General features: G+C 36.9%; 1 protein-coding gene across 18 annotated transcripts in view; it reads right to left on the bottom strand.

The window, feature by feature from the left end:
* Positions 1 to 11,819, bottom strand: part of LOC131430710 (putative transcription factor capicua) — a 152,343-nt gene extending 140,524 nt beyond the window's left edge. For 3 of the 18 annotated variants that reach the window (XM_058595875.1, XM_058595887.1, XM_058595888.1), the window contains exons 1-2: positions 3,421 to 4,177; positions 2,978 to 3,300 (exon numbers count right to left, since the gene is read on the bottom strand). The gene's annotated coding sequence lies outside the window, so the exon portion shown is untranslated. Of the gene's footprint in view, positions 1 to 2,846; positions 3,301 to 3,420; positions 4,179 to 4,225; positions 4,546 to 4,739; positions 4,908 to 11,186; positions 11,650 to 11,707 lie in introns of those variants that run through there. The other 15 variants (XM_058595890.1, XM_058595891.1, XM_058595877.1 and 12 more) reach the window with 14 other exon arrangements.
* Between the last annotated feature and the right edge of the window lie 3,650 nt (positions 11,820 to 15,469).

Below are 15,469 nucleotides of genomic sequence, written 5' to 3'. Positions count from 1 at the left end.
ATTTATTAGATGAAACTAGGTCAGATGGTACCGAATATAAAATAATTTTTATGCACCGAAATTACACAAATCTCATATACATCCAACTAAAAATTTAAAGCAACTCTTGTCGCAGTGTTAGTGTCTTCTCTGTGCACATGAGTTACTGTACAAATTCAAGAAGAGAAGAACTATTCAGTTCTGAGATTTGTTGTTCTCGGTCACGTATGGATCTGTGAGAACTGTTACACACACCTTCAGGAGAGGCTTCTGTGGTTTATGCTTATGGCAGTTGAAAACAAATTGCTGTCTCAATTGCAACGTCAAAGCGGTTTTACTGATGAAATTATTGACAGATTCGATTGGCATGTAGTGCACTTAATTCTTCTATTGTAGCGATAATATGAAATAAGTTTAATAAAAAAAATCATAAAAATGTATATCATTATTTCACTATATTGAAAAACACAAGAGAAACATTCTGTGAATTTCGTGACGGGACGGCACTGATGACAACGTTAAATACAAAATCCCTTTTACGTGGTGGACAGTGGCCTAGAAGTGCGTTCTGAATTCGAGTTCCGAACATAAAGTAAGGAACTAAATTCAGTTCCAGATTCCAGTTAGAATTAAGTTCCAGAGTCATAGTTTTGATTGCTGAACCTGTAATCTGGGATTAAATTCTGAAATTAAGCTCATGGTCAACCGAAGAATCTAGATTCTGAATTCAATTCCGAAATTCTGTTTTAGAATTTTGTTCCAGCATCCAGTTCAAATTTTCACTTCCCGAATTCAGATCCAGTATTCAGAAGCTGAATGCGATTACTGATAATCTGTTGTTGCTGTTGCTGGTTTAAAACGACTGCTCGTCCCAGCGTCCGAAATGCAAATGAGAGCACGAGCTGAGGGTTTGAGGCTTTATTTCACGCAGGTTTGATCATATTTCTGATGGCATGGAGAAAAAATTATGTTGTTGCGTTGCATAAAACATTTCTTAGATAACTTTACGTCTACTCAGCGGTTTGTATTGAGCTGTTAAGTGGCGTGGCAGTTCAACATGAAATGCTATGCATTGATGAGTGGAAGACGAAACAACAATTCAATACTTGTACCCAAAGCTGCTGTAAAATGTACAAAAAATATGGCTTTGTTTCAAAAATATACTTTCAAAAACGTATAATATTAACGATTAAATACCTTTGTTTTAGGCATCATCAGATTTAAAAAAACAACAACAAGTATCAGCCCCATGAGGTTGTTCGAACCATTGATGTGGAACAAGGCAACCAAAATTATCTACATTCAAACAGTTCAATCAATCGTCACACTTTTGAATCCGAAATTGCACGAGAGTATGCTTAGATTGATCTTGATTAGGAACCAACACCGAACATTGTTTGTTTTATAGCCGACGAAATTACACCAATATCCCAAATGTATGCAATTATATCTCTGTACATACTTGCGATACGGATTTTGATATTACAGCTTCTCTTCGTCAAGCTTGTGTTCAAGTTTTGTATGCAAGCAGTGATTTTTATAGCGTTAAGTTTCTCTACCGTTCTGCGATTTCGGTTGAAGCGATAACTTATTTCTCATTATCAATCGAGTTCATCATATCATATCATATCATATAAATTAGAAATTAATCTTACGCACTCAAAATTTACCCTGGGGTAGTTGTCAATTTCTCAGGCGAAACGACATAACATGGAATTTCATCCGAGCTTGCATGACACAAGATCAGAGTATACCAATTAAAGCTTCAAATCGTTTTATGCCACTTTTTGTCTTGCTTTTTTTTAGCAACAACTTACCTCTAGCATGCTACGCGTAGAACTGAAACGTTTGCTATAATTTTGCTTCTATTTATAGATTCGCGTGCTTCCAACAGTTTCGCTTTTGCATCCATTGACCAATCAGAGCGATGCTTTCCCTTTGATATATCGCTTACTCCTTCAAAACCGTCGTCTATGGCAGGGAAATCCGGTACGCTGGAGATTTTTTGCAGACAAAATAGGACACTGCTCGCTACTAATCAAAATTTCATTCATTTATAATTGAAAATACGTAGCTTGATACATTCAAATCGAATCTTAGAAATATTGCCAATCAAATAATGAAATAATATTAATAATTTATACAAAATATACTGAGCTGTAAGTATTTAAAACCTGACCATATTTCTAAGTGTATTTTTCTTTAAGGCTTCTGATTTGCACCCTTATATAGAAAATAAAGATGTGTTCCACATAAAAAAAACGGAATATTATATTTATCAAGGCTAGGTGCACAAGCATTGAATTAAACTTTTTCGACATTATTAAAAAACATTTCAAATTCTTAATCAATTAAACTGGATTACTATAGTTAAATTTCACGCGAGTACAACAATCGATAGATTCAAAGCAAGAAACATACTCGCGGTACGAACGTACAGCTCCGTGTTCATTACAATGTACCGATGTGAATAGACCAATGCATTCAAATACTTGACCAGACCAGGTTTTTGATCAATTGAATTGTCCATTTTCCTGCATTAGCTGCTCTCATTGGTACCGAATGGTGTAACCTGTGCGTTCAATGATTCGGTATCGCCAATGAGAAAAAAATTCCGAACCAGACAGACAATAGGGGGGGTTCAGTGAGAGAAGCTAATATTGTATTAAGAATAATTGAGCTATTGTATCGAGTTAATCTAGGCTGGTTCTTTTTTTCTATCGGGACATTAAATTTCAAAACGTCTCTACTATGTTCGATGACTTTTTGTATCCTGCTAATGTTTTGAAAATCATTTTGTGGGTTTGTAAGAAAAAATTGAAATAGAAAATAAGTCTTCTGAACTCATCTATATCAGGATGAATTACCGAAAATATTGCCACTACGATTCACCTCCATTGATCGCACGGACATCGAAGCAAGTTGCGCGTAACGGTGGGAGTTCATTGAATCGTTCACCTCTAAAAATCCGACAGGCCTTCCCTTCATTCGTTCTCACCTTATTACACCATTATCAATCTCGGTACACTTCCCGTCGTCGCCGCTACCCCCACTACTGCTGCTGCGCTGGATCTAAATGCTTCCTTTTCCTCTATTGTGAAGTAAGCTGCACATATATTTCACTACAATGTAGAACCATCAGAGCATATGCCTTTTTCAGAGTTTCACTTGTTTTTCACACAATTATTTGAACTCTTTTTTTTTGTCTGCTGCACAATTGCTATAGTTTGATCCTAGACTGTTACTGCTGCTGCTGGAGGTGCAAAAATTCCTCACGACCGACATGAAGATACGAACGTCAAAGTCAGAATTTTTCTTTCACTGCCGCCAGCGAACCGAGAGCGCGCGAGCAAACGGGAGAGCATGAGTGTGTGAGAAGAAAGAAAGAAAAAAATACACTCAGTCTACTACGATTCATTGATTTAGATTCAGGCTATTTACCTAAAATGCCACACCGTTACCAACACAAACACACACACACGCTCGCTCTGCCGTTCTGAGATACTATCTCAATCTGGTTGTCGGTGGACAACTGGAATGAAATTGCAGAGGTTTTGCTACGTATTTTTTTTTGTTTTCTGTCGGACCAGTCCGGTTCTCGTATGTTTATGCAATAAAATGTTCCTCTATGCTATGCTTTCGGATGGCTCGCACTTTGCTCTTGACTTCTACTACTAATATCGTACCGTACTCGTGCTCCCATGGCTGCGACGTGCCGCGCGCGAGTCTGGAACCGTTTTATTGCTTCGTTTTTTTTTATATTTCCAATTCTTTTGTCACTTGTTCCAACTACAACGGGCTCCGGGATGCTGGCTGGGATGCACACAGTTACACAATTTTCCTTACACTTGATCGCCGTGTGTTTTTTTTTCTTTGCTTCTCTTCTGTCTTTATGACAACTCCGTCGCAACTTCTTTTGTTCACCTTTTCTCCCTCGCTCTTCTGGTCTCAGCGGGTTCTATCTAACCCACGAATGTGAAAAGTTGTTTGATTACTTCTGTCCAAATAAAGCATAACTGGTTGTTAAAATGAAACAGCGGTAGAAACGGCTCTTCTGCTGGTGATCGAATGATGTACGACCGGGGCGACCCGACCGACACCATCAGCGAGAAGAAATGGTTTCTAGAATCAAAGCAGCAGCAGCAGCGTTGCCAGGGATAAGAATTTCAAAACGGTTGCAAATGTTGCAATCCTTTTCATTCATTACAACATTGTATGTCAAGTGAATTTAGAGAAGGACACTTACAAGGCAGCATGCAAACAAAATTGCAGTGACAATAGTTCGAAGATAAATACTCGAATTTCGGCACGTAAATGAATGTGTATCACATTCTGGAACCAACTGCTGCTACGCATCCGTAGTGTTGTTATTCTTCGCCTTTGCTTTCTTTCTGCTTACTGCTGAGTGTTTGGAAATGTTGGTGAGTTGGAAAAAACTCCCTGTGAAAACTACTACATCGGTTCAAACTGTCAGAAAAAATACTAACACAGACAAATGTTGCGTGTTGCTACGGGCCGTTTATTCATCAGAGAGCGAACGGGAAAGAACGAACGTTTCCAACCGAGCTGAGAATGAAAAGAAAAAAAAAACAATGCACACATTCTCCTGGAGCATCGTATCGATTCTGTCGTTTTCTAATTGCTTCCGATTAATTATTCCATTGATTTTTCAGCACTTGCTAACACAACGGGTCACCCGTTTATGCGGATATGTCAGTCATCCGAGCGCAACGTTTGGCCAAAAAGGGCACACAGCTTACTCTGGTCGTGCCCGGTGATCTATTCGCGATGAATATTACTGCTGGATTGTCACAAGAAGAAAATAGGCAACTTTTTTTCCTTTTCTTTTGACTGTTCTGCACTGTGAATCTCGACTTCGCGACGAACCCGTCCGAACATGTTCGACACCTCTATCTTTATGGTTGCTTCTGCTGCCAGACAGCGGAATCCGACGGCCATCCCGAGAACGCACGGTATATCAGCGTGCAAGAGAGGGACAATGAGAACCGCACGAGAAAAGAGCATAGTCCTGAAAATGGCAGCCTTAGCAGCAGCAGCAGCTCATACCGTCTGGTTGTTCTGGATAGGCCTCGCTCTGACCGGAGCATGTTCGTCAGGGTCGGAATCGTTCTGGTGGAATTTCGCGACTGGAGTTACCCAGGTTTGCTGTGTAGTTATATTTCTTTTAATGTTTTATTTCTATTATTTTATTTTCCCAACAGAGTTATTAGAACGTAAAAATTGTCCAGATTCAATGTTGTTTACATTACTTAGTCAAAATTCTGACGGGTGTCTGCCAAAGGGGGCGCACGAACGATGACCATTTAATTTTGAACATAGACTCCTGTAAACGGGTTTTTTTTCGCGTGGATTAAAAAAGGCGAGTGGGTAATATCAGAGACATAACTGTGTGACGTGAATACGAATAAAACTAGTACATTTCTTCGCACTTCTGTATATCTAAAATCGTTCTCATAACATATGGGCTGAAAAGTTTCGGGCCTAACACATAGATGGCGCTGATTTTTAGCACTCACCTCTTTTTAGTTAATACTAACCTTTAAAAGACAGCTGTTAAAATTTCACGATATTCTGTTCAATAATTTGTGAGTTATTGTGCTAACAGTGATACTACTTTTGTTATTTTCAGAACAATGGATCAAAAACGATTTCGTGTTTTAGTTTTACACTTCTTCTTAATGGGAATAAATACCGTTCAAGCAAAGCAATGGCTCCATCAGAAACAACAATAAAACATTGGTTTGCTGACGTCCAAATAAGGCGGTAACACCAGAAAACATGAAAAGATTCACAAAATCGTTTTAAATGATCGAAAAGTGACGTTGCGTGAGTGAGCTGACATCGTAAAGATATGAAAAGAACGTGTTGGCTTTATATTGCATGAGCATTTGACTACGAGAAAGCTCTGTTCAAAGCGGGTTCCATGTTTGCTCACTGTTGATCAAAAACGAGAACGTGTCGATGATTCTGAGCAGTGTTTGGCCATGTTTAAACGTATCAAACAGGAATTTTTGCGTCGATATGTGACAATGGATGAAACATGGATCCATCACTTCACTCTGGAATCAAAACGATCGTCATCTGGGTGGACAGTAATTGGAAAACCTCGTCCAAAGCACAACTATCGGCTGGAAATGTTACGGCCTCGGTATTTTGGAATGTGCGTAATGTAATTTTTATCGACAATCTTGAGAAATGAAACACCATTAACAGTGAATATTATATAGCGTTATTGGACCACTTGGAGACTGAAATTGTAAAGAAACGATCGCATATGGCAAAGAAAAATATTTTGTTTCATCAAGACAACGCACCGTGTCACAATGGCAAAACTACATGAATTGAACTTCGAATTTCTTCCACATCCACCGTATTCGCCAGATTTGGCGACTACTGGCTGTTCACAGAACTGGAAAAAAATGCTGAAATTGAGGCCTATTTTGAGGCAAAAGAGAAATCGTTCTACAAAAGTGGTATTGAAATGTTAGAGCGGCGTTACGGAATGATTGCGTTGCTCTTGATGAAGATTACGTTGACAAATAAAGTAAATTTTGAACCAACAAAGTCTAGGGGATAATAGAAATAACTTATAATAATGGTTATGGTTCTGAAAAGAACCTTTTATGATGCTGGATGTGACGAGTTGGATTCGATTTTCGATGAGTGCCGCTTGATGTCCGTCGTTCATCTCCAGGCAGACCTATTGTCTGTGGAAACGACACTGATATGATTGGTGCAGGCGTAGTGTTCATAACCGATTATAAGGTGGCAAGTGGATTGCCGATTTTAATTTCCCAGTTGGCGAGATAAAATTTCCCGGTTTTTTTTAAATATGCTCAAATCGCCTCTGTTGAGTATATTCTTTTAATTCAAGCTCTTAATGGATATCTTATGTTAAAAAAAAACATTATAATAGGCCCGCTAGTTGAGGATTGAAGTATTTTTCGCGTATCTCGATGAATGATAAGGAAACATTCATTATTACAAGCAGTACTGTAAAACTTTATTCAATTCAATTAAAATACTGACGATCACTCTCCTGCAGTCAACTTCACATTCTAACACACAACTTTCGCTGTCGCACCGAATGGGCATCATCCCGTCCTTCATTCGTTTCTCTTTCTACCGAAGCTCAGTTTAACCAACATCCGTTTATCTCTAGAAGTAACAAAATATCTCTTACAATTGAATGAGAGAGCAGCCTTCAAGTGAGGTTTTGGTCCAAGATAAAGGATGTAAGGTAAACCAGTCATGATAACTGAAACATCAATTACATCGTATCAAAAAAGACCAATCCTTATTTTAGTCATTGATAGGGACCGGTTTGCACTGAGCGCACATGACTGTTTTTATTATTTTTTGGTATACCTTAGGTTGAAAATATACAAATAAGGAACAACTATCCTCTCACAAAACCAATTCCATCTAACAACATATATGATTTACGAACAGAATTTGAACGCCACATAACGAAATTCTTCCTAAATTCCTAAAATAGAAGCATGTCGCTCTGGAAAATAACAACAATCTATGCCTGCAATTTCAAAGCATTTCGTACTGAGCTTTCTTCTTGAGGAAAACAAAAGAAAAGTTCGATGGGAAAATTATAAACGGCATGATGGAACTGGGAACCGTAATCGGCCATGGTACAACAAATTGTCATATGGACATACGTATTTTAAATTATGGTAATTTGCTTGCAAACACGTCTGTTCAATGAACGAAACTCTCAGTTGAATTTTCATATTTTAATTTCAATGACACTATCCCGAATGTTCGAAAAAATCTGGTAATTTTACATCTCATAAGCTGCTCATAAATGGAGCGTCGTATCTCACACAAATTCATATTCAAGAACATGTTAATTTATTTGAGATTTGAAAATTACATGGTTTGAAATCGAATGAAATAAAAAACAAAAGATCGATATCAACCGCGCGCGACTTGAACCGAGAAACAATAAATCACAAAGCACGTCAGTTAATCGACTGAACCACAGAAGCACATATCTGTTGGATGAATAATTGATACAAATAAATCCATACAGCGGTAGCCGAGTGCAAATTACACTCGGAGTCCGTGTAATTATGTGGGAATGGAATATTGCATCATTAGACAAGTTAAGTAGTTATGAATTATATCGTTTGTAGAATTAAGTCACCTGTAAATTTCAAGTGCTCAGAATTTTAAAATTCATATATACCTACAATTTAGCAAAACCATTCGGCAGCCCCGCATGGCCTTCAAAAAAATATTTTTTCCTTACGAACCCGTTAGTCAATGAACGATAGATACGTCCGTCATGTCATCTAACTTAAAATGTTAACAATTTGATTGCGTTGATGAGTAATTAAAACAAATGAGAATTGCAAAAACTCTCAGGATATCGATTCTTAATAGGGTTTTAAATGCTAGGCACATCTCGTGGAGTAACCAGAAAGTATGAGTTCTTCATAATGAACTCTCCGGTGGTTTCTAACCAGTTTTATTTCCAAATAGCCCAACTAGTTTATCTTCTATGAGAAATCATTCTACGATTGATCTGCTTCTAGCAGATCAATGTCATTTTTGTAGTGAAATACCATTTACCCACAGAATTTGGAATTTCAAATGAATAATAAATATATTCTGCACCTTAGAACTCTCCTATCATCGACAAACTTCAACTGCTCCTTCATCGACATAATTATCAAAATTTTATGTGATTCTACGAAGGAAAAATTGAGTACTGCTCCCTACTTTTCACTTGTTGAATCAGGAAAACCATGATACTGCAAACTGTTACTCAGATTTTGGCTAGTACTATTTCTCCCGATTTTGCAATATAATTCTCGGCTTTTTCTCAGTGACATAAAATTCACTACCTTTTCCCGGTTTTCTCAATTTTCCTGGTTATTTACCATCCTAAGATTATAATTTACTAAGTAAAGAAAACTTTAGACCGCTGTATTGATCAAAGAGAGAATGAGCCTGTGATTTTGTACCCCACTCACTCCAACACTCAACGACTCGTTTGGTGCTTCCACGCCACTAATTCTAGACGCCTAGACATACATCTGGGAAACCAACTTGTAGAAAAATGTAAAATTGTACGAGATTTAGGCGTAGTCTTAGACTCCAAGCTCACTTTTGTGGAACACTACGATACCATAATCAATTAAACAAATAGTATGCAGGGCTTTATGAAACGCTTCAGTAATAATTTCATACAAATGTCAGGTCTATTTTAAAATATTGCAGCCTATTATGGAATCCCTATAATATTATTTACGAAGAACGCATTGAATCAATCCAAAAACAATTTTTTTTATATGCACTTCGTAAATTAAACTGAACAGCATTTCCTCTGCCGTCGTATGAAGCACGCTGCATGCTTACTAATATATAAACACCTAAAGAACATCGTAATCTTTCAATGCTTTATTTTATTAAGGACATTATTTCCTAACGCGTACAATCATCTTCACGCAATTAAATTTGTTATGTACCTGGCTGTCAATTAGGATCATGGAAATTATTATTTTTAGAAAGACACAGTAGTCAATAAAGGTCACTTGACCTATGTCTAAAATCAAATTAAAACCCAACTTAGAAATAATGCGTAATTATTTATATGTAGTCTACATTTGCTTGGCGAACTAAATAAAAAAAATTGAACGCACAACAATGAACAATAAGATATCTGACACCACTTGCACACCCTAAGATCAAATCAATACACAAAAAATCCACTTAAAAATGTTGATGTTGATTATATAATTTCGCATTTTCATGTTTCAACGATTGAAACTTTCATAATTCAACACGGAATTCATTTCTGGCCTTCAGGAGAGCCAAATCGTATGGTCTTCTCCGATATCGAACACTGTTCGTTGCATTTTTCTCGAACGAGGCCACAGATTCACGAAGAGAAGGAATTGCTCAGTTTAGCTCTGAGATTTGTTGTTCTCTCCGTCACGTTTGGACCTGTGAGAACTTATATGCACACCTTCAGGAGAGGCTTCAGTGGCTTATGCTTATGGCAGTTGAAAACAAATTGCTGTCTCAGTTACAACATCGAAGTGGTTTTATTGATGAAGTTAATGACAGATTTGCTCGACATGCAGAGTGTCGAATTAATGGATTCCTACAATATATGGCTTGGTTGATTGGTATTACGATAAGGTATCTAAATCTGAAAACATATTTAACATTCAAGGTCGATCGGGGCAGATATTATCAAAATAAACTGAAATTTTTGACAGCTCAAAATGTAAATCAGATCTAAAATAAAAAAGAATAGTGTACAAACTTCTGGGAAGACTATGCGCGTAGTAATTCACTTTTGATGTCTTCAATTAACTCAAAATGGCTTTCCCGGAGCGGTCGTTTGAGTTTGCTGAATAGTCAGAAGTCAGACGGAGCTAAATCAGGCGAAAATGGTTGTTGCGGAACGATATTCGTTGGATTTTTGACAAAAAAAAATCATGAAGAATTAATGCGGTGGATTCGATGCATTATCGTGGTGCAAAAACCAAATGTTGTCGTGTCATAAATTCAGCCTCTTTTCACGAATAGCTTTGCACAACACTCAAGTAGTGTTTCTTGTTGACAGTCGGAAGAAATTCGGAATGCACCACAGTCGTTTGCAAAAAATTATTTATTTTATAGTTAACTTAAATTTTTAAAAAGAACAGTTTTCATAATATAATTATTTTTTGAGTTTCGGGAGTGGTTTGAACCCCTTGAAACGTCACTTGTATACTCGCCTGCACATCATCATAATTTTGTAATTCCAGTGGCCAAGGCCGACAAAATAAATGCAATTTATATGTAGTCTACATTTGCTTGACGAAATAAATAAATAAATAAATTTTAGAAAACCACAAAATGATATTACAAAGAAGTCACGTGGGACCTAGAATATTTGTATTCTTCATCAACGATATTAGAAGCCCTACATACATTAAACTAAAAAAATTGGTTAAGCGTCGGCTCTGATATCTATTTTTTTTTTGCAGAGGTGAAACATATGACTTGAAATAATATGAAAATTTTATCCTTCCCAAATCCGTCGGAAGAAAATGCTTGCCAGCATATAATGACGAATTTTTTTTCAAATCAATTTGTATAAAACTATCAATTTTTCACAGCATGATCCAAATGCGTATCGTAGAATAATCAGTAGCAATAAAATCACTAATTACCTTCTAATCAGTATCGTAATCCATTTACGGGAACCATTCACCACTCAGCCAATTTCGACTCATTCAAGTAGTTTTGGTACAACATTGCATGAATAACAAAAACACGCAAACTGATGAACTGCGTCTTTTTATAGCATTTCCTTTTTGCACTAGTGTACGACCACACTTTTACGTTTGTTTTGTTGGTTCCTCCTTTTCGATCGCACACTGTACCCGAGTAGTAAAAGGGAAACAGAAAGAAAAAAAAACTTCAACATACGTTACTTTGCCTCTCTCAATCTTCTTCTCCCTCACTCTCTCTCTCTGATTCACTTTCTGACTCTTTCTCCCACTGTTGCGTGTGTGCGGGAGGAAATTTTTCTAATCGGGCCCCTTGCGACGCGAATCACAGAGCGAAAAAAAAAGAACTTCAAGAAAAGGCTGCACGTCGTCCTAGACGGATATTGCGAGTCACCATTTTAATCTGAAAATGACTAACAATGAAAACTACAGCACAAATCAACCCGTACCGAATGAGTTACCGGAATGGTACGCACGTGAAACACTTGGCACCCGGAAACGAACGGAAATTTGTACACTTTTCACTGCATTTTCACAGCGAACGCACGACCGAGCAGAGCGATTGATCAAAACGAATGAATGGGAATGGTGAAAATGATCGCTCGGTACGCTATGATGCTAGAGAGAGAGAGAGAGAGAGAGAAAGAAAATCCGACAATATATCCTTTTCGCAAGGTCCGCCGTTTCTACGCACACTACGATCGGAATGAATGAGTCGATTGTCACAAGTGCATCCAGAAACTCGACTAGGCCAGTGACGTTTCATGAATGAAAAAAATACTACGCGAGACCCATTGGAAAAGTGATGGCATTCTGAGATTTTATCATCGATTTGCCTGTTTGAAACTGTACACACAAAACAAACTCAGTTAATGGTAACGAAATTATTAACTTCCGATAGTTGGATTTTAATAGTTAGTGTTACAGATTTGAACTACAACGCCATGTTTTAAAGAATATATCAGTTCGCGCGTTTTCTGTGTGATAACGGCTAATAGGCCGATAGTCAACATCCGCTTATTAAAGGAATGACTGGCGAGCTATTAGAAATAGAGTGGACATTTTAAAACAACACGACTTCTCTGTATTGCATTCTTCGGAAGTGCTTTTCAAAGTGGATGTTGGCCGTTATCACAAAAATCGCGAGAGTTGGTTGACTTTGGATCTTCAACTGCAATTGGTTCGTTTTTACCCATTTTAGCAGTGTATGAAAAAAAAATGTGTATGATTCTCGTAAGGAGAAACACAAACAAAATATGCATCGAGAGTCACATTGGTGCTTTTACTGAGAGAAGGTTGATTCTTAGACGCAACTAAAAGTAAACTATGAGAAGAACACGTAACTAAAAATATCGTATACAACAGAGCTCATGTCATTGAATTTTGTTTATATAATAATTATATCAGCACACTAAGCCTATGATGACGGATGTAATTATTGATTATTACTTAAGAGTCAGCTGTGGTAATTTGGCAAATGGAATGGTAGTGATATTTTGAAAATTGCATTTCCAATTATCAAGAACAGAAAATTTTCAGTTTTCTAATAAAAAATCTAAAAGGAAAACTGTGTAGAATATATTCAGCATAGTACTGCATTGACGAGTCACCGATGTTATACATTGGAAATTTCAATGGAACGATTTATGAATTTGATATTTTCGGTTTATTATTTAGTTTTTGAAAAATGTTTTGGCTTTTTTTTAGTGCATATTAGTTGGAAGTTCCCAATCGATAGGCGATTTCTTTACACTTTCGAATTCGAATTGATAGTTGATCGATTGTGTGAAGATATGTGCCTGACTACCTCAAAATCGTCGTCCTTGCGCGAAACACCCAAGCAAAAGTAAGGAGTTTTTCGCGTTGTTTTGAAATTTTCAGAAAACCTTATTTTTGGTTTGTTTATGGTTATCTCACACTGTTCAAAATATTATCCTGAATTCCTGATCATATTTTTGATGAAACAGTGAAAGAATTATGTTGCTGCCATTAATATAAGTCGAGATATTCACGATTAAGTACTGCCCATTCTTCCATATGGCTAAATTTGAAAAGGCGCCCCATAGTAAAGCAAGTCGTATTCACGACAAAATTCTCTGAGATGCATATCATGTTTTATCAATGGTGTGTAAACGAATATGCGCCTTTAAAACAATCCATTGTGACAAATCATTAATCACAAGTTTCCTTTATAATTTATTCGCCATTCGGTTTTCTTCCAGATATGTTTTCTTGACTTAGTAATTTTCGAATTTTGTAGTCAGTTTTCACTCACCAGAACGTTTTGGTGTCATGAATTATTAAATGTTCAACTAATGCAGATTGTTGACATTGTTTCATAGTACATTTTGTTGATCCCAGTTGTGAATTTTAAAAGCCTCTGTTGCTAAAAGCTAATGTTGCTTGAATTGAAGGAAAGATAATAGCTGTTGAACCAACCCAAAGTTACAAAGAAAACGTTGGGGTCTGGTCTGCACAAAAAAAATGAAAAAAATAGGACAGTAGCTTTTAATGGTGATGTACACGGACTTTCAAAACTTTACTTTTCTTTACGTTTCGTCTTAGACTCGTCAGTGCAGAGCAGTTCAAATTGAACTGCTTATTGCAAACTTAAACAGTTCAACTTGAACCGCTAAGCAGACGTAAAGTTAATGCTATTTGCAAAACACTTATATATTTGGTACCGAAGTACCACGTCTTTCCTGACGTGCCGAACGAAAACATTGTTTTCGGCTTATTCTGGCCGTAAAGAAAAGTAAAAACGGTTATGTGCCCTAAGCACAAACATAGGCTAACCCCTAAATTTCAAAACTTGCTTTCGAGAAAAACGCGTTTAAAGTTTTTGGTCTTTAAAATCGAAGGAAACAATTTATTACTTTATGGAGCCCGTAGGGTCTAATATTTTCAAAAATCGTAATTATCCTTTGTATTTTGTTATAATGAAACATTTTTAAATCAAATCGAAGCAGAAATCTTGGAGTTGTGCGCCAAGCTCTTACTATTTCGCAGTATGAGATAAGCAAGGCCGGTAGGCTTGAAAATTATACAGAAGATTCTTGAAATGTTTTACTTGATGAAAATATAAAGAAAAAGTACGGGTGTGTAATGTCAGAGACATAACTGGATGTCGTGAATACGAATATGACACGCTTTATTTATGCTTCCAAATTCGAATTGGTAGTTGATCGATTGTTTGAATTGTGCAACTTTCCCCTCTTTCATTACTAGAAATTTAAACGATGCGCCTAGACTAAATTACATATTAGTTACATTAAACATTCTGAAACGCAATTAAATATTATGAAATAAGCAGTATAGTTCATTATAATAAAAAATGGTGGCTTTATGAAAGCGTTCGTGATGAAGAGTGACGAGTTGAGTTAGTTCAGCACGCAGACTCTGGATTCTAAACCCATATTCCGGAACTAAGCTCTGAAACTTGAAGACCGCCATGACTACAAGAATGGGTTGTATAGAGTACAGTAAAGTAAATTTCCGCATAATTCTTTACGAGTATTATTATGGTTCTAAAAAGAACCGAATAGAAAAAGTTTGGAATAAAGAACTGGACCCTGAGTTCAAGAACTAAATTTAGAACCAATAACAGACTCAGAATCCAGTTTGAATTCTAGAACTGCAATTTCGAAACTGAAATTAGTTCCGGAATACAGTTTCAGCACGCAGGCTCTGAATACTAAACCTATATTGCGGAACTAATATCTGAAATTTGAACTTCTCGTTACGACTACCGAAAAGCAAATGAGAGTTGCTACCTGAGCGTTTGAGGTTTTAACCACGCAAAAGGTGCACTCTCCGTCGCTGCTGGTTGAAGGTTCAACTCCCACGACGTCTGCTTCCAACGAACGCACGAAAAGAAATGATCGATTTTCGACCACGGTTTCCCTTTTATACGCATTCAGTTGAAGATATGTGCCTGACTACCTCAAAATCGTCGTCCTTGCGCGAAAAATCCAAGCGAAAGTAAAGAGTTTTCCGCATTATTTTCAAATTTTGAGAAAACTTAATTTTTGAGTTGTTTGTGGTTATCTCACATTGTTCAAAATATTATCCTAAATTCCTGATCATATTTTTGATGAAATGGTGAAAGAATTATGTTGCTACCATTAATACAAGTCGAGATATTCACGATTAAGTTCTGCCCATTCTTCCATATGGCTAATTTTGAAAAGGCACCCCATAGTAAAGTAAGTCGTATTCACGAC

The sequence above is a fragment of the Malaya genurostris genome, chromosome 2 (assembly GCF_030247185.1).
Source record: "Malaya genurostris strain Urasoe2022 chromosome 2, Malgen_1.1, whole genome shotgun sequence".
Classification (NCBI taxonomy): Eukaryota; Metazoa; Arthropoda; class Insecta; order Diptera; family Culicidae; genus Malaya; species Malaya genurostris.
The sequence above is the reverse complement of the archived record's forward strand: the minus strand, read 5'-3'. Positions and strand labels throughout refer to the sequence as shown.